The sequence below is a fragment of the Mytilus trossulus genome, chromosome 4 (assembly GCF_036588685.1).
Source record: "Mytilus trossulus isolate FHL-02 chromosome 4, PNRI_Mtr1.1.1.hap1, whole genome shotgun sequence".
In the NCBI taxonomy this organism is placed as follows: domain Eukaryota; kingdom Metazoa; phylum Mollusca; class Bivalvia; order Mytilida; family Mytilidae; genus Mytilus; species Mytilus trossulus.
The window spans coordinates 51,843,167-51,865,554 of NC_086376.1; the positions used below are offsets into that span (position 1 = coordinate 51,843,167).

Genomic DNA, 22,388 nt, shown 5'->3' on the forward strand with positions numbered 1-22,388 from the left:
AAAAACAACAGCAGAAGGTCACCAACAGGTCTTCAATGCAGCGAGAAATTCCCGCACCCGGAGGCGTCCTTCAGCTGGCCCCTAAACAAATGTATACTTGTCCAGTGATAATGAACGCCAAGTACTAATTTCCAAATTGTAAACATAACATCGTAATAAGACACATCTCCTTCGGAACCTAACATCTATTAAAACATACATAAAAAGGGGAATAAAAAAGATGGTATTTACATTTTTAATGGATATTAGATATGTCTATTACTTACCCTAATCATGTAATCATATTTTAGAACATTTGAATCCAACAAAACCTACAAGTTTGAAATACCAGTGCGTACAAAAAGTGTCTATATGTTATGATGGTTAAATATTTGTGGTTATTCTAAACTTGTTAAAAATAACATCAAAACAAGAAAAACTACTTGTAATAAATAATTACCACACCTTTTGTTGTTTTTATGACTTATACTTGTAATATTAATAATATTTATAATATATTATGTTCATACTTCTGTCGCAAACAGGGACTAGGCGGCTGTCGACACTTTCCACTACAGAACCTACACAAAAGAAACATTCTTATACATCTAAGTAAACACGAGAGTTAATACGCTCTTCAATTAAAACAGCACAAGTAAAAATATAATATTCTACTAATGTCGTTAAGCAATAAGCTTTTCCAGCTGTTATTTATGTTCATTTGATATAGATATGTAAACGTTATATATAATAAAGAAGCTTTTATTTTTAACGTATTGGCGTTGTTAAATGGTTGTCTGTCAAGGGTTTTGTCTTAAATCTAGGATTTCTCTAGCATTTCTTTTTGTTTGCCTTTCCTCAAAGACGTTCATTTGAACGTGGGCGTCTTTCCAATTTTTATCAATAATTGTATAAAAACAGCATCACATTATGATCAAATAGTTTATCGTTTCTTTATTTATTAATAATTTTATATTATTTACCATCAGATGAGAAAAAGACAATTTCATCTTGCATATAGCATTATTCTGTATTCATTTTCGTGCTCTTGACAATTAAGTACTAAAATATTACCAACTCGCGTTCGATGACCCTTTAAATGCTTCGAAAATTAATAAAATTCTGATTAGTGAAGATGATTTCTATTTCAGTGTTTACTTTTTCTAAAAGGTTCAAACAAAACTTGCTGCAATTGATCATAAAACCATGCGTAATTATTTCAATACAAATAGGGATGTTATTGGCTTAATCAAGAAAATGACATGAAAAACTAATTTGAGAATAATGTTTAGGAAACAATCTTTCCTGTTAGTTAATTTCTTGTGTCAATACTGAGATAATATAGAGTTAAAGTACCTGCTTTTAGAGTATATATTTGCCAATATCGAGCGTGACATGGTTGCATAACAAGATTTTTCGGATTTCGAAAACAAACTTAAATTAGATTTCCGGGTTAGAAAGAAGTCTAGTTAGGTTTTAAGGTTGAATTATTTTCATTTACAAATCTTTTGTGGAATTTCACTTTCATTTATTTCCTAATTTGCTGTTAAAAGCTATTTAGAAATCGACTTAACAAATTCTGATATTCGAAATGTAAGCAGCTATATATGTCGACAGGTAGTTAAAAAGATTAATTCAATGATGAACATTTGCCCAGCATATTACAACTTGAAGCCGAAGGAACATGTCAAAGTTCCTATTTTTTGGCAAATGCATTTTTTTTAAAGGGTGGAATGTATTTTATTACGTAACTTTATTTTGACATGAAAACAAAATTAAACAAAACAGTTGCCTTCTCATAATATTACACTGATATTAAACAACAAAAGAGAAGAACAAAACAACAACTGAATTATATTGGAATATTCAAAAAGTCTATTTGTTTTGACTCCCTTTGCATACAATCTGTTGCTATTTGTCAGCCATTACAAGCCATCTCGGATGTTCCAGTAAAACTGTAACGTCATCAGATGAAATATCTGACGCAAAAACGCAAAAGTGTCAATAGTTCAAGTGTCGCAAAGTCTTCGTTCAAGTGTCACAGATTTCGAAATAGCGATAAGGTCTATTGGAAACTAAGTTATAATATCTACGACTACAAGGGTAACAGAAACACAATCTGGTATCGGCTGATATAAAAACAAACCACTACTTTCTTTAAACTTCTACAAATATTTAACATAAAGCAAAGTCTCAAACATGAAATAAAAGCAGCGTGGTATGGGGTGGCCATGCCTACATGTATATAGTAAGGAGTAATATTATAATTTATCTTGTAAATGTTTCACACACAAGGTAAAATTTTAAATGGCAAAGATGCTAAATTGCAGTTTATGCTATGTGTTCTTTTTTTGCTTTGTTGCATTATTGAAAGATATCCGGATCCAAAAAGAATATGTTTTCATTTAGAAGAGAACACATAACTTATAGCATCCGATAATATATGAGTTGGTTTTCTTAAATTCAAAAAACCCAACCTACCTACAGATTTATCAATATTGCAGTTTTAGGCCAACTTGAGACCGTAAGAATTTAAACATTTTGACACATACAGACAGAGAAGTGCTCATTTGTTGCGTTAAAATCAAAATCTCAACACATAAACATGTGATATACTGAGATTTTTTTGAAAATTTCCTCGCTGTGAAATACATCCATGGTAAATTGGCGTTATTTCTATGTACAGAAATATTGAAACGACCATCCTGCAATTTAAAACAAAAACACTACAATTCAATGACAAAAGGCTAGCATGATAAATATAACGAAGAACTGTAGAAGTCCATTCAGCCGAAAAAGAAAGAACAATCTGAGTTTGTTATCTTTTATGACTCTATTGGTAAAAATAATCTTTTAAACGTGTGGGTGTGACGTCACATTTCAAAACCCTGCAAACTGAATCTTACACCAGTTACAGAAGAGATGCGAAAAATACCAAAGGGACATTCAAACTCAGAAGCCAAGGAGAACCAGACAAAGCCATGATAAAAAGTACAAAAAGACAAACATCAGCTTACAACAATAAAGAAAACAAAAGACTGAGCAACACAAACTCCACTAAAACCGGTGTGATCTTAGGATCTCCAGAACAACAATTCCCTTTTATTTGTAGTTAGGCTAAAAATATATCTGAATCAATTCATAATATCAATATCGTCGATGTTAAAAGTAAAATTTACTATAGTGTTTGACCATTTTTGTTCCTTATGGCTACGAATATGGATGACATACATGCAATTTATTTATAAATACAACATCACCATGGATGTCCTTTTTTGGACGGATTTGAATGGACTGGTTAAACTTATAACCTCCAATCGACGAACAGGACCAAATATTGATGTTTAATGAATATTTAATCGGCGTATATGAATAAAAAAATATAACTCAAGTACTAGAAAGATAAACGATGGATTACAACTTTTAATGTTTTAGGATTATAGTGCTTATAAATATAAGCTGATTTATCAAGTCTTGAAGACATGAAAGTCAAGATTTATTCTATTCATACGAGTTTCTAAACGTGTAAATCCCTATAACTGGCGTACTCAAATTAGGTTGAAGTAAGCAAAATATTGTCATTTTCAAATGAAAACATATAGATAAATTTTATTTATTTCAGTAATATATGAAATAAATGAAAGTCATTATGTAAATATTTTTGCATTTACGATCAATATTGTCACGATGTGAATGAAATTTAAATTTTCACGGATTAGGAGTGATCAATGCCCCGAAGTAAGTTGTTATCAATATACTATTAAAATTTTTCTGTTGCTATTAAATTTTACCTTAAGTTTGTAAGGTTGCACTTTTTTAAAGTTCATTTCATCAAGTCAATCAATGAAACACAATAATATCTTTTTGCAATTTTGTGTCTGTTTCAGCTTTCGGCTTCGCTTCTCCTAGGTTACTCCATTTGGCGTGAATATGAAGAGAAAGATGTTTAAATTAGTATATAAAGGAGAACATTATTGTACTTCTTTGAAGAATCATTTGTATAAATTCCTTCGAATATTAAAGTACACATGGTTTCATCTAAAGATGAAATAAACATTAGTAAATAAACTATTATTATGAAAGTTGAAATTGGTAAACTAGTATACTAGTAGATAGCAGTTCTACTCCAAAGTTTCAACCGTTTTTCCTGAATCTTTTTACAGCTTGTATTATAATTATATATGCGTTACCTATATGTAATGTTTAAAAAAATAAAACACAAGCAGACACAAATACTGTTCTGTTTGCTTGTGACGGGTCACAAATTTGGAAAATGTGAATGAAATAAAACGGAGTGGTCTTAAAATATAGAAATGTGTCTGCATAATAGTTGTTATTTAAACAAAGACTATGAATAGCATATAACCACCAATGACTAAAAAGAACAAAACCATTATTAAAATGTAATTGACTTTGGACAGGTATACATGACTATACGACCCCAAAAATACCAGAAACACTTTATCAAGCAGTAACTTGTCACGTAAAGAATTTCTGTGTATGTCCAACTAGAATGTTGGTAAGTTTCATCGGATATACTAGTGGTAACACCTAGATTAACTGCAAAGCCATCTTATTAAAATAATAGCAAAACGATTGAAGACTGTTACACATTAAGTGGCTTATATTTCATGCATACGGTGGAGATCACTTCTAACCTACCATTAGAACTGTCAGAATAATCTGTCATATATATAACTGTTCTAACTTGTCCTAGAACAGTTTTTCCTAGAACTGTTCTAAGTAGAACTGTCAGAACCAGTTCTAGGTAGAACTGTCAGAATCAGTTCTAGGTAGAAATGTCATTATCAGTTCTAGGTAGAACTGACCAAATCAGTTCTAGGTAGAACTGTAGAACTGTCAGGATCATGCAGTTCTAGGGTAGAAAACTGTCTAAAACTGTTCTAGGTAGAACTGTACAAATCAGTTCTTGTCGTAGAACTGTCAGCAGAACTGACTAAATCAGTTGTAACCGTAGAACTGTCAGCAGAACTGTCTAAAACTGTTCTAGCTGTAGAACTAGTCAATCCTGTCAGGATTGTAGAACAATTCTAAATGACGTCACTGCAGTTAGGGCATCTCGAGAAATGTTAAAACAGTGCTGCGATGAGAATGTTTTAATATATACTATATTCTTTTGACGTATTTATATATATTATAGACAAAGAGTTCTTAAAACTATAACTGTTTTTGTCGTATAGAACTGTCTAAAACTGTTCTGTCTTAATCAGTTCTAGGTAGAACTGACCAAATTAGTTCTAGGCTAAAACTGTTCTAGCTAGAACTGTCTGAAAGGTATCAGAATGAAAGTTCTACATACTGTCATTTTGTGATTTTAGAACAGTTCTCCTTACAGATTCTGACAGATTTGATGAGAGGTTAGAAATGATCTCCACTATAGTAACTAGACCATTACATGATAATGAGATATGAATTCTATTCAGTTTTCTCGACTAACAAAAAAAAAGCCACATGTACGGCAAAAATGCAAGCTTATCAGTTTAAACTGCAAGACAAAAGGAAAAACACACATAAATAATCACATGAACAAAAATTAACATGACATCTTTAACTCTGAACATCTAAAATAAACAAGAAAGAAGTTGAGCTTTTACATGTAATACTTATCATAACATAACAACTCGGGTAACAGAATTCTGGTAATTCGTAGTGATTTTTCATTAAACTTAAAACTCTCGTTGTAAATTTAAAGATTTGATATGATTCGCCGCTTGGAAACACATTCAGCACGTGGATATAGTTACGGGGCGCCGAATGGGACTCTTGTGGTTTTGTACAAAATTCAATTCTGTCATAACAAAATCATTTTTGTCTTACAAAACTATGTGCTACAGATTTGTTTTGTGAGAACTTCAATTTTGTGATGACAAAATTCATTTGTGTAGACAAAGTTCATTTTTGTCATGACAAAATTCATTTTTGTAGACAAAATTCACATTTGTCATGACAAAAGTCAATTTTGTCTAAAAGGTATGCAAATATAAACATATTTGCATACAAAATTGACTTTTGATACCTGATATGGAAATTAAATCACAAAAGTCAATTGTGTGATGTTAGATTCAATTTTGTGAGACAAAATTGACTTTTGTGAGACAAAATTGACTTTTGTGAGACAAAATTAACTTTTGTGAGACAAAATTAACTTTTGTGAGACAAAATTTACTTTTGTGAGACAAAATTCAATTTTGTTAATTTTGTTGAGACAAAAGTCAATTTTGTCAATTTTGTTCAGACAAAAATCAATTTTGTCAATTTTGTTGAGACAAAAGTCAATTTTGTCAATTTTGTTGAGACAAAAGTCAATTTTGTCAATTTTGTTGAGACGAAATTCAATTTTGTGACGACAAAATTCATTTTTGTGACGACAAAGTTCAATTTTGTAACAACAAAATTTACTTTTATGAGACAAAATTGACTTTCGTGAGACAAAATTGACTTTCGTGAGACAAAAATCAATTTGTTGAGACAAAATTTAATTTTGTCAATTTTGTTGAGACAAAATTCAATTTTGTCAATTTTGTTCAGACAAAATTCAATTTTGTCAATTTTGTTGAGACAAAATTCAATTTTGTCAACTTTGTTGAGACAAAATTCAGTTTTGTCAATTTTGGTGAGACAAAAGTCAATTTTGTCTCACATTGGTTAATTTTGTCTCACAAAAGTCAATTTTGTTGATCACATTGGTCAATTTTGTCTCACAAAAGTCAATTTTGTGTAACAAAAGTCGATTTTGTATGCAAATTAGCTCACAGAAACCAAACTAAACTAATTTGAATACAAAATTGACTTTTGTCGCCCAACTTTCAAATTAGGTAACAAAAGTCAAGTCTGTGTAACAAAAATGAATTCTGTCATGACAAAAGTGACTTTTGTCCGCTGATAGATCATTTTGTATGACAAAATTTTAAATTTGTAGTATGATACAAATTTTGTTAAACTGAACTCATTTTTGTTGAACAAAAGTCACTTTTGTCCGTACAAAATTGAATTTTGAGTACAAAACCACAAGAGTCCCATTCGGCGCCCTGTAATAGTGGGGAAGACCTTTAGGGATCACAGTAAACTATTTGCCCTTATACGTTATTATTTATTCATGAAAGATACTCAAACTGAATGTTTACAGAAATCACGAAGTATAAAACCATTAAATTGTTTATTGTATGGTTGACGTTACAGAAGTAGTCGTGATGAACTTCTTTTATAACCTTAAAACATACGCAAAACGAAAAAACAAATGCATCGTATACTGAATGTTGTTTGCAATGCACAAACCTAATTACATATAAGTAAGAAGCAATGAGGCAATCAAAATCATAAATCGAAAGACAGTTTTTATCGAAAAAAAGACGAAAAGATTAATATGTCGAAAAAAAGACGAAAATATTAATATGTTCATTTCTCCTGTAAAAGTACACGGCAAAAGTGTATGAAAAAAACTTTTTTTTTTTTTATCTTATACTAGATTTCCATTCCTAAAATTGTTCGATGTTTTTTTTTTTTTTTTTAAATAAGATGAATTTTAATATTTTGCAAATGAATAAAAAAAATCTCACGAATGATTACAGCAAGGAATTCTAAATATGACAGTATTTTACAAAAACATCCGAATTAATCATAAATAACTGTCGAATTAAAGCAATGATTTTTAGGGATTTTGACATGTGCATAACAACAGAAGTACAAAAGAAGCATAATGCGATACTAAATCAGACATTAAACATATTGACTGGAACAAATAAATGAAAATTAGGAATGCATTACAGCATGTTCACTCATATATAACTAATTGAGAGCCAATATTTAGATTGGAAGTCGATAAATAAAGATGGGGATCATTGAATAGCCTTTATGAAAACTCCCGAGACTATTTAATTTCATCTGATACCCAAACATGACGAATTGGTAATGGTTATTGCGCAATCTGTTCCGTTTAATTCTATTATGTCTCTATTTTATTTTAGGATCTTTTCCGAAGATAACCTATTTATAGAAAACTTTTCATATACGACGAATTGCATATTAACGTTGTTGCTGTAAAATGTGATATTTTTTATGATCGGGAAATAATTCGGTAAACAGAAAATGGGATACGGATAAAGGTTCTTACGAGACCTTATCAATATTTGTCTCCAATCGATCCCCCCTGTCTAAGTTGCAAAGGACAGTAACTATGAAAACTCATCTAAATTACCAGGCTTATAATGTTGAACGCCAGACTCCTAGGGCCGTTATGTCTACATCAAAGTCACAAGTAACGCTCGAAAACAATTGGAAGGTAAAATTAGGTACGAAGAGCATTAAAAACCGAAATAAACCGAAAAGTTAAATACAGCTTTGGAAATCTAAAGTCTGGGTCATAAGAAAAGGATTTTTCATGTCACTAAAACATGAGGACTTCCTTGTCGGTTTTGTACTTTAATTTATTGCTATTATATAGTGATCATATTCTGTAACAGTTACTGCTTAAATCAATTAATAAGACAGTTTTCAAATTATTATTTTTTTTTTTTCTTTTTTGAACTTTCGATTTGTAGGTCAAAGAACACTTTAATCTGACAAATACAACAATATAAGAATTTACAATCTAGGACCTACAACCCAATTGACGTTCTAAAAAAATGAAAAATGAAAGTTGTATTAATTTTCTTATAAAACAAAGGGACTGAAACGAGCGATATCTTTTTGCGCCAAAAAGTAACTCATTTGCGCCACAACTTAATTGCGCCAATACTTCTTTTGCGCCACCTTATTTTCAAAACTATAGTTATCATTTGCGCCAATAAAATAATGATCCAATTTGCGACAATCTTATTTATTTTCATTCATACATATCAACTAAATAATTGACTTCCCTCCTCCTTTGTCCGGGTTTGGGAAATCTATATGACTTAATAACGACTTCTGGGGGAAAAGGTCTCTTACTGTTTTGTGCATTTTATTTTCAAAATCGAGATGAATGATGGTATTATTCAAGGTCAGATTAATCTTTTTGCACCTTTAACCAAGTAAGGAAAACATTTAAGAATTGAATGCTTTTTTTTGTAACTTTATTGGGATGTAAAAGCGTTGACCGAATTAAGTACATTTTGTATGAAGCTAAACATGTGCGCACGGTCAACGCTTTTACAACCTTATGAAGTTACAAAAAGAAGCATTCAATACTTATAATTACATTTTTTAGCTAAAATCACGAAAACACGATTGTTATCAAGTTTTTATTTAATTTACCTGTGCACTTTATTTTTTGACCACGTGTTATCATAAATGAAAAGTTTTATTGAGTGATGCAATTGCTTAAGGAATAACACATGATGTGCAGTTATCCAATCAGAATAAAGTATTATAATGAAACATACATCTAATGTAATCATTTTCTTGTAACAAGCTTTTGATTTTGACGGCAACAGACATTTGTTTCATGAATATGATCTATTTATCCATTCAAAATAATTGAATATGAATAACCTAGCACAACACGACCTTATTTCTCCAGTTTTCTTCACAAATGCCTGACTCTCTTTTCTTGAATGGTATATATCAGACATCTTGACTCGTGAAAAAATATTCTACTACTAAACAATTTATTTTTTTGTGAGTTATCTTAAATTTAATGATTTAAATCTTAAGTGGAAAGGTTAATTATAGTACATGTGTGATATAGGCAAAACATGAAGAGGTATGATATAAGTAAAAAATATTTACAGGTAAATGTGGCGCAATTTCGTTTCATTTATTGGCGCAATTAATACCATCAAAATAAAAGAGAGTGGCGCAGTTAATACCTTTTCAAGACTACAATTGGCGCAAATTGATTCTGCCTACTGAAACACTGAAATATCGATTTTTTTCTTCAGGTAAACTAATGAATTTGATATAACAAAGTTCAGAGTCTTTGATATTCCCGAATTGTAGCAGTAATGAGGCTTTAATAAGTTTTGGCCCTAAACTGGAACAATGGGGTGCAGTAGTTGATGGCAGTTAAGTCCGTTAAGATCATTTAACCTAATAAAATAAGAAAAGAGTCGGTTTCAGATTAAATTTGACGTTTAGTTACAGGTTAATTTCTTATAAATTTATGAGAGATCAAACAGAAATACAAAATGGTAATTCATTTAAGCAAAACATCAGCTAGTAGATTTTTCTGTAAGTAGAATTATCGTTCGATAAAATGAAAAAGCTTCACCCTCTACTAACAACCAATATACTTCATTATTAAGTGCGTCAAGTGAGTCAAGCCTCAGCGAAATATATGCAAATAAGTAACATCAGATAAATATGTTACATCATAACAAACTGTGCGAATTTCTGTGTGTTAGTTGTTTCTACATTGGCTAGAGGATTAGAGAGGATTGAGATATCACTAAACATGTTTAACCCCGCTGCATTTTTGAGCCTGTCTCAAGTCAGGAGCCTCTGGCCTTTGTTTGTCTTGTATAATTTTGGTATTATGTCCGGTTTCCCTGAACTAGTACACATTATTGTTAGGGAGCCAGCTGAAGCCCGCCTCCGGACTTGGGATTTTCTCGCTGTGGTGAAGATTCATTGGTGGCCTTCGTCTGTGTTCTGCTCTTTAGTCAGGTTGTTTTCTCTTTGACACACTCCCCATTTCCATTTTTCAATTTCTCAATTTTGTTTTATATGTTACTGAAATATCATCAGTGACAGATCAAACAACTCATATTTAGACGAAAGATCCGGATCAAACAATTCATACTTAGACGAAAGATCCGGTTCAAACAACTCATACTTATACGAAAGATCTTGACGACTTTATGATGGTTGCTTGATTTCAACCTTTTTATCAACAATGTGTAACCTCTCTTGTTTTTAGCTAGCACCACAATATTTCTGGACATTTTGTAAACCTCAAGTCTCTTATACTCTTCTGCTAAATATTTTTATTGTAGCTATTTCCAATTCATTTGTTTTATATTAACTATTTCCCATACATGTGTACTTTTAATATGAAAAATCAAGAAATAATTCTATACTTCTTATAAAATGCTTGTATTGAAAAACAAGCTCATGTACTAAACATGTATATGTATTCTGATATACGAAAATTTATTATTGCACTAGTATTGGTATCAAGCGATATATACAATTTAACTCGTTATATTCCTTTTCATATAGACGGAAGAAACACGCTATTGTAAATATGTTTACTTCAATGGAACAGTTACTGTAAATTGTTCAACTAGAAACCAGTAAAAGACTTCGAGACTTCAACTTGATGGAAAAATATTAAGACGTGCACTTGTGTCGAATTCATCTGTACACTTTGATCTTTGACAGATATTTATGTTTTCGAAATACGCATGCAAGCGATTTTCAATAAATAAAATTTAAAACCTCAAAAGTCTTCCTACAAATTTTTATGATTATTCGTTATAGATTTAACAGTCAAAACAGCCATGAACAAACAAGGATTTCATAATTCAGGATTTCGTGTTCAATGCAGATCATTAACAGTTTTAAACATATACTCGGTTTTTTTCCAGACGTGGGGAGACTTAGAATGTGACACATTGTATCGACACTTGTCTATTGTTGACGACCGTATGGTGACCTCTAGATACCTTTGGTTCTGAGGTCTGTTGACGACCGTATGGTGACCTCTAGATACCTTTGGTTCTGAGGTCTGTTGACGACCGTATGGTGACCTCTAGATACCTTTGGTTCTGAGGTCTGTTGACGACCGTATGGTGACCTCTAGATACCTTTGGTTCTGAGGTCTGTTGACGACCGTATGGTGACCTCTAGATACCTTTGGTTCTGAGGTCTGTTGACGACCGTATGGTGACCTCTAGATACCTTTGGTTCTGAGGTCTTGTTACATCTCCATTTATTTAGATAGATTGCATGGATTATAAAAGACAAGGAGGTCTTTGTTGGAAAATGTGACAACAAAATGATACTAGGTTGAAAGGGAATCTGGTAAATAATTGATAAACTTTGAAGAAAAAACAGTATTATATATTATGTCATGAACGTCGTTTTTGTCCCAGAATTCAGAAAACTCTTGCCTGTTTTATTACCAGTGCCTTCATCAACCGGAAATAAGAATCCTTCTTTTTTATGTCAGTCAAAACCTAAGTATTTCCTTGTCAGTTGTGAACTTTAATTTATAGTACTTTAACATGACGATATACTCTCACTGCTTAAATCAATTGTCTGGTAGAAAAAAAATAAGACATTTAATACATGATATACATATTTGCCAATCATATTCAGTTTATATGCATCAGCCACGAGGAGGACTTAATGTATAAAAGCTTATTTCATAATGGATACGAAGCTACTCCTGCCGCATAGCCCACGAGCACTGAACATTATGATTTATATGGTTATATGCTGTTTTTTTTTTTCTTTTGTATCAATATATTGTTGTTGTTTGATATACTTATCATTGTACTGGTTTGCCAATAATGCACGGATCCTCTATTGGAAATAGAATAAGATTATTTCTTATATTTATTGTCTGCCAATTAGCTGATTTAACAAGAAAGTAGCAGAGAGTTTACCATAAAACTAAAATGTTTTATCGATACACTAACTGTAAGAGTGGAGCTTTAACAGAGAATGGGGGCCCATTTTATCAAGGTTTTGACATGAGAACAATGCAAATGTTTGATATCAATTTCAGAGTATTTTTTAAATTTTTTTTTATAATTACCTTTGTCAAAAACGGACGAGATAAAAGTTTGTGGAGTCAAATACATGCAATATTTTGGTGCATACAAACGATAATTCAAAACAACCGAGATTATCTCAAGTTAGGTCGAGATTGAGAGTTTTAGAAATTGAAATTTTGCCATACTGCAGAAATAGTATCATGCATGTGTATCCAATGCTCGCTGTATTATGACGGGAAGAACATGCATTCTCGGTGATAGCAAAAGCCATAAGCAAGTACAGGCAATCAAAGTTCCACAATGAACCGATCAGCTTGTACGTAACCTTTGCTTTCACTTATGTTTTCTGTTCCTGAGGTATTTTTTTTTACAATAGTCTTACTTTAAAATTTCAAAAATGGCATCGACTGATAAAGGTCCTTCATTTTGAGGACGTTTCTTCGATAACGTTTTGACGACTTGACACATATTATCTTGAAATCGATAAAATATTCAAGACGAAATCATTTTATAATAAACGGTTGCTACCCATTTTTAAGAAACCTATAGTTCACGCAAAATTTACATTAAACTTGTAAAAAAGACAACCTAAGAGCACGTTTTTTTCCTTGGTGAACATTTTAAAGCATCGTAGATCTTAAGAGAAATCTGTCAACAAACTTAAGATTTGTCTAGTTTGAACATGAAACACATGTTTATTTTGAAATTTACAATAATGAACCTTTTTTTGCAAAAAGCAGGCTAATTAATAATTAACGAGTGTTGAAATTATGGTGCATTGTGTTGAAATTAAGATTCATCGCATCCAAGAACTTGTTGTTTTCTATCGATTTTTGTTTATCTTTTCAAGCTGCTAATGATTTTCAATGCTCTAATGTTTATTGTATTCATGCAAATAGACCTCACATAAAGACTGCAGATATGATGTCATCAACAAGTCATTTTGCGAATTTCGATAACAAGTTACAACGTAACGAATTAGCCGTCTATCTTCTATCTTAACTGATATGAATTGACATTTAATCGTTATACTTTTTTCATAAAGACAAATACATATATGTCAAATATAATAGGTTTTTTCACTAAAATGCTATTTTGAATTCAATTATTCAGTACAAAACCATGAAAAACGGTGTTATAATCAAGTCATTAAAGCAGATACGGATCGAGTACTTTATTTTGTTTTTTTGTTTCTCGGCTTGTTTATAGATTACAATGTTATTTTTGGAATAAATAAGATATATATGAAAGGAAACGAATGTACGTTCCCAACGGCCATAAAAACAAGCTGGTCAATAACAATGTACATTCTCAAAAGCCATAAAATCAAACTGGTCAAACCGGAAATAACAAAGGATGAGACAGATGTTATGGTACTTTACAATATAATGTTATTGTAACTTTCTGAAATCTTCTTAAAATAATTCGATAATTAAAAGAAAACGAAATTTAAGCAATTATACTTACAGCTATTATATGGCAATGCCATTCAAGGTTAAATGATAATGTATCGTTTGTTATTCTTCAAGAGATCATCAGTTCATTCATTAACCACCCAAAAAAACAAGTCTTTTAAGTAAGAGTTGACGAAGTAAATTCGAAAAAAAAACACTTTTAAAAGAAATTATTTTAGTTAATTACCAAATTTGAATGGTCAATTACTTAAATTGCCTTCAACAAAGATGCACACAATTTTGAGACAAACGTGCATACGCAGAGATATCTCGTCTGCTTTGCTGATCATGATAAGACTAAAGATGCAAGTCTTCAAGATCAAGGCTTTACAATAGGTGTCATATACATTTAGATATCAATGAGCCATGAAAATGAAGACAAGGTCAGATTACACACATACACACCTTTCAGTGTCTGAGAAACCGACCTAACCACAAAAATCTAATGTTGACCAACGAACCATCAATAAGACAACAAAGTCAGGTGGACATGTACATCTTAGTACGATCAGTCCATATAGTTGATATATCTATAATACTAAAATTATGAGGTCCAATTTTTCATCACGTAAAAACGACGAATCAACGAATTCAACTTTATATATAACTAATATAGTACAAAGGTGTAGATTAAAAATTAAACCACTCCAGGCCCTTTTGTTTTCCACGTAATTAATATTGCCAATAATTAAGAAGTTCCGGGTCGAGTCCGATACTGATACCAATAGTTTATTCACCTGTTACCTATTACCTTATCTGTACGTTCCGCATCTGACAGGCGCACCAACAAACGGTGTATTTAAGAATTGAATGCTTCTTTTTGTAAATTTATTTGGGTGTAAAAGCGTTGACCGAAGTACATTTTGTATGAAGCGCGGAAGCGCTTCATTCTAAAAATGTACGCACGGTCAACGCTTTTACAACCCTATAAAGTTACAAAAAGAAGCATTCAATACTTATAATTACATTTTTTAGCTAGGATTATAAAAACACGATTTTCATGAAGTTAAATGTTTAAATTCACCTGTGCACTTTATTGTGGGACCTTGTGTCATCATGAATGAAATGTTATTGTCTCATGCAACTGCTTACGGAATAACATGTGATGTGCAATTAGCCAATCAGAATAACGTATTATAATGAAACACAATCTAATTGAAATATTGATCTCTGATTACGTTATCAGAAGATCGTTATTTTAGTAGTATAGATAGGTATAGGAATCAACGAATACGCAATAAATCTAATTTTTGTCATCATTTAAACAAATGAACCCATTTAAATGGTGCAAAGAAAGGGGCTGGAAATATTTATGAAGATTGTGTTAGATGTATATTTAACAGCGTAAATCAAGAACCAATATACTTCTTTAATGAATTAGTATTCTTTTGTATATATAGAAAGTATTGATTTTATACCTTGAATAATTACAAGTACGCTTCTTTTTATTCGGTAAGTCCATCTCAAATAATACAATCAATGCTTTAATCAGCAAAAGGTTTTTTTACACGGTGAGGGGATTTGTACTTAATTATCAAATTTTACAGCAATTAACCAAACGAGAGAATACTCCAAAAACACGAACATTTAATTTAAGAATAAATAAAATCAATATTCATCATAAAAAGGCTTCTGTCATTTTATATAATGTTTGACAAGTGAAATTAAAATCAAATTTAAAATGAATTGTAATTTTATGTCACGGTGGCACATGATTACATCTAAAAACTAATATTCACTTAAATAGGGAAAAAAGTCATTTATAATGGGAAAAAAGTTACTTACCACTAGATATATTAATCCATAAACTGACAAAAACGTTACATAATCATAAAGATAAGGTAAAAAGATAGTCATCAAATAAATAGCATTCACTTCCTTATCAAAGAGAAATCACACCGATTTTCATTTATGATATAGATAATCGGTGCATGCAGTAGATTTTGACGATATGTCAAGCATGCGCAATAAAATAGATATTCTATATATGGTAGTATTAAAATAATATTAGGTAGAAAAGAAAATGAAATACGAGTAATCTCGATTGTTTATTTGTAATCAATAGATAAGATTCAGTAAAACTTAATCAAAACACGGTTTCATATTTGGTACATATAAAGAAGGTGCATTAAAAACAAAAGGTGGCGACTGATTTTTTTTGTTTTTTTATTTCTCTACTAATTTTTTATTGAGAAAATAACTTTTGACGCGTGGGCAGTTTGTATTATTTAGGATGGCGTCTATAAATTACAACTGAATTTATGACCGTTATTAATGTTAATATAGATCAATGCATTTCGTGCCATAACTTTTGATTTCTTGATAAAAAAAAAATCGCGAATTACTTGCAGCTGCAAATATCATATGCATTTCCGTAAATAAAGAGAAAAATATATAGACTTAGTTTTGATTTGGTCTCATTGGCAGTCATACCATATCTTCTTTTTTATATGTGTGTAGAAATGTGGTAAGATGGACTTATCCAATCACTCAGAAAGGACTATGCTAAAGATGGGTGTTCCATATGCACACAGGCGACAGTCTAAACTTCATGACGTTCAACCAAGTAGACCCATATTGCAGGATATATGAACTGACAATTTAATCGTTACAATTTTATTCTTGCCCTTATTCTTGAATACTGGAAATATTTGCCACATGAAGAAAAAATATCTACAAAACAAATCCAAAAACAGAAATATTTAGCAACCAGATACCCATCAAAAACATTTGGGTGCTCCAAAAGGATAAGAAGTTTCTGTTCCGGTATAATCACCAGTCGTTTGGCAAAAGACAACCATAAATGAAGAAAGGAGGATGGAATAGTGGCCATGACTAATGGATAATATCAATTGTCATCCGTGACACGGATGTTTCATAACGACCAATAAAACCATGATGACATCTAAAGATGACTTCAACTTTAATATTTAGAACCCTTTGATCAATAGCTTCCCTGTAAGTGGCAACTCCTCTGTCACAAAAACAATGACAGCCTAAGAATACCTTATCAAGTTGGAGATGTAAATTCTGCATGCAGGCTTCTTTTTTTTTTGTGTCTTGTTAATAAAATTGAAAGTTCACCGATTCTCTTTTGGCATAAAGATCGGGACTCAATCTCACTTAATGTCCCATTCTAGCTGTCAGTCAAGACATTAAACCTACTCTAATTTCTCTGCCCTGTCCTAGAATTAAAGTTCAGTAAGACAGACACGATCAACATAGATACCAAAATTTGAACGCACACACTCATTTAGACGCGAAAGGTGAGACTTTGTACATATCCAAGCTAGTAATGTGACTTTGTACATATGACGTTACGCACGTTATTGCGTCAATACCGTGTAGTCAACCAATCCACACTAATAAACAGCTTTTCTATAAAAGCATAACAGTTAAGGTATATAAAACTTATATCCGTAGACTAGACAGGTAAATACTATTCAGAAAAAAGTACAAATTGTTTTATCATATTTAACTTTAGTCTAAAATAAGGACAACATATTGATAAAACGTCAAAAATATGCGTGTCAGACGTAACAGACAATACGCACTATAATCACTTTAGCAGGGGTGTTTGTGTTCTTCAAAACAGTGTTATATCCACGAAAATTCGAATGAATGATATACTTCATATATAAAGTATAACAATATTACTGGATATGTGTTTCTGATACGAACAACGATATTTTTTGGCAAAAACAAATAGTGTTCATATTGGTCATATTTTGGAAGATGTTAAGTTATCAAAATTTATAGGTTTTAAAATATAAGATTATATGATATTTCGTTTGTGTAAATTCGGCTCACATATGTGCATACATAGACCATATCAAAATCGAATTTTTGGAGCACTCACACTATATATAAAAATTCAACGGCTTCTGGCAAATGTCTTGCAAGATGTCCAATGTCGGATTTTGCCGCTTTTTACAAATAAATTGTCATTTGTGACGTTATTTATTAAAAATTTAGAATAGTTGCATGCTACATAGTGCTTTTCCGTAATTGTGCTTTAATTTTACAAAACAGCTACATACTTTTTGATAACTTGCGTAGTCAAAACGACTTCGTTTTCAAAGAAATGAAATGTCTTGCAAGTTTGTTCACTGGACGATTTTCGTACGTTTTCAACGTTGTCTATTCGGGGTACGCTATTTATGGTCGATCATCTGTATATAGTTCCTCAGATAGAATTTTCCTGATAGTCAGATACTATCAACAAGACTGAATTATAATTGACCTTTTTTTTCTTCTGATAATCGTAATCTAATTGTACATACCGCTATTAAAGAAAGTAAAGTGAATTTTATAAGCAAGACCCGTTTAACTTGTTATTCTCGACAAACTTTTTATATTGAAGCAAAATATATATCCTCCTCCTTTTCGGATCTAAATGGGAAAACGTTGCACTTTAATACGTTTTATGTCACTTGATCTCTGGTAGAGAGTTGTCTCATTGGCACTCATCATACCGTATATATCTTCTCATTTCATAAAGATATGCATTACCCAAATACGATATATTTTGTTGTTTGATGCTTACGTTACCTTCATTGGAAAATATTCAATGCATATTCAGTACAACAAAATATTATAAGAAGTATCCATATTGATGTGCAAAACAAAAATTGCAAGCGAAATACAAAACTTATCACAAATAATCGGTAATCGCAGTAAAACGTAAAAATTTGGCGTTACCATTTGAGACGCAATATCGTACTTAACGTCATATCCAAGCTAGTCATGTTACCGCTTTTTGAGTTATGGATGAGGTGTATATCTTAACTATATAGACTTTGTACATATCCAAACTAGTCATGTTACCGCTTTTTGAGTTATGTATGAGGTGTATATCTTAACTATATATTTTAAAGCTTACTTAAGTTTTTCTTCTCACTCAAACCTAAGTAATTATAATAGATAATGTACAAGGAGGGGAGAATTCAAAGGAGATAGCCCTTCCAATTAGATACAAGTATTGCATTCTATAGAGTGATAAAGATAATTATTGTAAGGATAATCGTGTAAACCATATACTCCCAATTCTTTCTAATACATTACTTTCATAAAATTGGACATGTACATCTTTAATGAACAAGTTATAAAAGACATTAATTGTCGAAATGCACATCTGTTGCAGTTCAGTTGGTACTGTTCATGCTTTTTCAATTAGACTGATGAGTCCAAATTCTATTAAAGTTGAAGGAATATATATTTTTACCAACTGGATGGTATTTGAAAGTAATTCATTGGAACACTTCAGAAATCTATCTTTTAATTAGGTATATTATTTATGCTCCTGACCGATTCTTTCATTGGTTTTTAAGGTGGTGTCGTTCTGTTTTGCTATACGCCATTGGTCCTGTTTTTTTCTTCGATTTGTTCAACTATAAATATGCAGCGGATATCATAAACGAGCTTCTCAGAAAGAATGAGAAGAAACTAGCGTTACCCTCAAACTTAACTTTCCGCTATATAAATTAATTCATCTCATAAAATACCTTGAAGTTTGAAGACTATTTTTAATGCATATTTCCTACCTTATCATCCCATCTACATTAAATTAAAGAATACCACATACACAGTTCTACTGCTTCATACATTAACTTACATCTAGAAACTATTAATGAGGGTCATTTGAGAACTAGACTTTACAACAACAGGGATGATTTCAGCTTTCAAATTGTAAACTTTCAAATTGTATGAATCAACATTCCAGCAGCGGCTGCATACAGGAGTATATATTTCCTAGTGGAATGATATTTAAGAGCTTTTCGTTTTAACTATAACGATAAAGGGTTGCTGTTTATTAAAGGAAACTATTGAACCTAATCTTTTTAATTTTAAAGTTGAAGTCATTTATTCGAAGAACACCAGCATTGTTTTGATGACTTCTAGAATAAAACAGTCAGAATTTGTTCTATCGTAGAACTTCACTAGTAAAGTCGCCAAAGAAACCAGGCTTATAATTTTGTACACCAGACGCGCTTTTCGTCTACATAAGAATAATAAGTGACCTTTCTAACTAAAACATTAGAAGGATTTATAGTGAAGTACACTACATCCTTCACCTTATCTTGGTGTTGAAGTACTTTACCTTTTTTTAGACTTGGATGTATGTTCTCGAGTGTATGTAAGTTCCGTTATTTCTCCATGTTTGAAATTTATTTAAATCTTTTACATTTGTTAATGTTACTTCTAAAATATATATATATACTTCGAATAAAGCAATAAGTAGTATGAAAATAGTATATCTTCTTTGGAAACAAAAATTGTACAGTTCAGTTGAGATAATATTGTAAAATTGGATTACATTTCACGGCGAGTAGCTAATACCCGAGTTTCAATGAGCTCAAATTGATAATTGTGACATAACACAATCTTATAAAAGGATACATCTGCGGCTTAGTGGTTATTAGTAAATTATATATACCATGTACACTTAATAACCCTAAAAAAAATCAATAAAAAAATAAAACCAAAATGATAAGTTTTCAAATAAAATAATCAAAACTAAATAATCAGAAAAGAACCAATGATAAAACTTAAACATTGTGTTAATGATATTACTAAAATATTGTGTTTGAAATGATTAATATAAAACAAATTCAGTGCAACCTGCCTAATCCGGCATCTGAGTATTCCAACACCCTGTCTTAACCACCGACACATTACCATGGTCCCAAATTATGTCTATCCTTGAAAAAAATTTCTGAGAGTTTTCCGACACCCTGTTTCATCATACATCCCCCCGTGTATCGGATAACACATTTTACACTGAAGATGGATAAATAAATAAAAAAAGCTAGATAGAACTATCCAAATCTGATCTTGAATGGAAATGTTCAAAACTGTTCTTGTACAGAACTGTGGAAAGATATTATATAGTATGTCAATAGCAAAGCTCTGACTACTCAGCTGTATATACTTTCAGAGCAATTCACAAGCAGCGGTCTCTACCTATATCTATGTTTTTTTTTAACCAACTTCAAATATTTTGTTGCACTATTTGTGACAATGTCTCTTCACGCTACAACACTGATGGTATTTGTTCTCCCTGTATTGTTAATTGCTAATGAAACCTAGTAAAGAAAATGAAAATAACACTTCATAATTTAAATTTGATATTTTCTTACTTCAGTTTTACATTATAACATAATTTACATATCATCAGGGTTAAGTGAAAACATAAATTACCAAAAATCATTCGTTTTCATTTAATATCATAAACACAAAGTTAAAACAAAAAAGGGTAAAGCAACCAGAACCATCATTAAAGAAATAAGTTAAAGATAAAAAGATAGAGATAGATCAATTATTTCTTTCTTGGAGGTCTTGTATCTAGGGATGTATGTGAACAAAAATCAAATGCACAGATTGACAAACCACTTTCCACATCATAATGAAGGTTAAATGCCTTTGGATAAAAATACGGGTGTGAACTTGAATCAATTAACAAAGAGGTAATCATGGTAATTGAAAGAAAGTAAAATTTTATTTCAAGTTGTAATAATAAAGATGGAATAAAACAAATACTATTAGAAGCTTTATACTGTTTAAATCTCTTTCCTCGTCTAAGACTCTATCCTGTTGCATAAAGGACTTTTTATCATTATACATGTAATTGTAATTCAAAATTCAAATTGCCAGCGTCGAAAGACATGTCTTGCCTTAAAGAGTGTCAGACCATTCTGTGTATAAAACCCTATCGGATTAAATCAAAGTTTACCTGAAACTGAATCAACAAGATGCTTGATTTGTTGATTAACAACATATTTAATATTTAAGAGGACCGGTTTTCAACAAACAATCGACAATCCCATGATCCTATGAGAATGCAACTGTGCTCCTCTTCTTGACGACTTACAAACATGTATTTTTTAATTCATATGAGGCATACATCATACAGCAGCGTTTGTGGTATTACACAAGGGGGAATCACTATTCTTTAACTCACGTTCCGTAATAAAGATGATGTCCTACCACCAAAGAGTTCAAAGTTTTGTTACCTTTGCACGCAGCTATCCCCGCGAACTTTAAACAAAGGATATAACAGATTCCGAAATATCTGTTTCATATGTTGACTTCTATCTAGAAACTTATAATTGAGTTGTCGATTGAAAAAATATCTTTTCAAATCAGGAGATTATTTCAGCTTCCAAACTGTCAAATTCCCATTTCTATGTAGCAACATTTTAGGAGCGCCTGCATAGGAAGTTTATATCTCGCAGTTAATACGGAATTCCAGAGCTTGCATTTCATGATTAAATAAATAGAGATTTGCTGCTAACAA

The 22,388-nt window shown here is 31.3% G+C and overlaps 1 protein-coding gene across 2 annotated transcripts in view; it reads right to left on the bottom strand.

The window, feature by feature from the left end:
* Positions 1–16,000, bottom strand: part of LOC134715488 (probable G-protein coupled receptor 139) — a 94,378-nt gene extending 78,378 nt beyond the window's left edge. The window contains exon 1 of one of the 2 annotated variants that reach the window (XM_063577692.1): positions 15,878–16,000. The gene's annotated coding sequence lies outside the window, so the exon portion shown is untranslated. Of the gene's footprint in view, positions 1–266; positions 350–15,877 lie in introns of those variants that run through there. The other variant, XM_063577693.1, reaches the window with a different exon arrangement.
* Between the last annotated feature and the right edge of the window lie 6,388 nt (positions 16,001–22,388).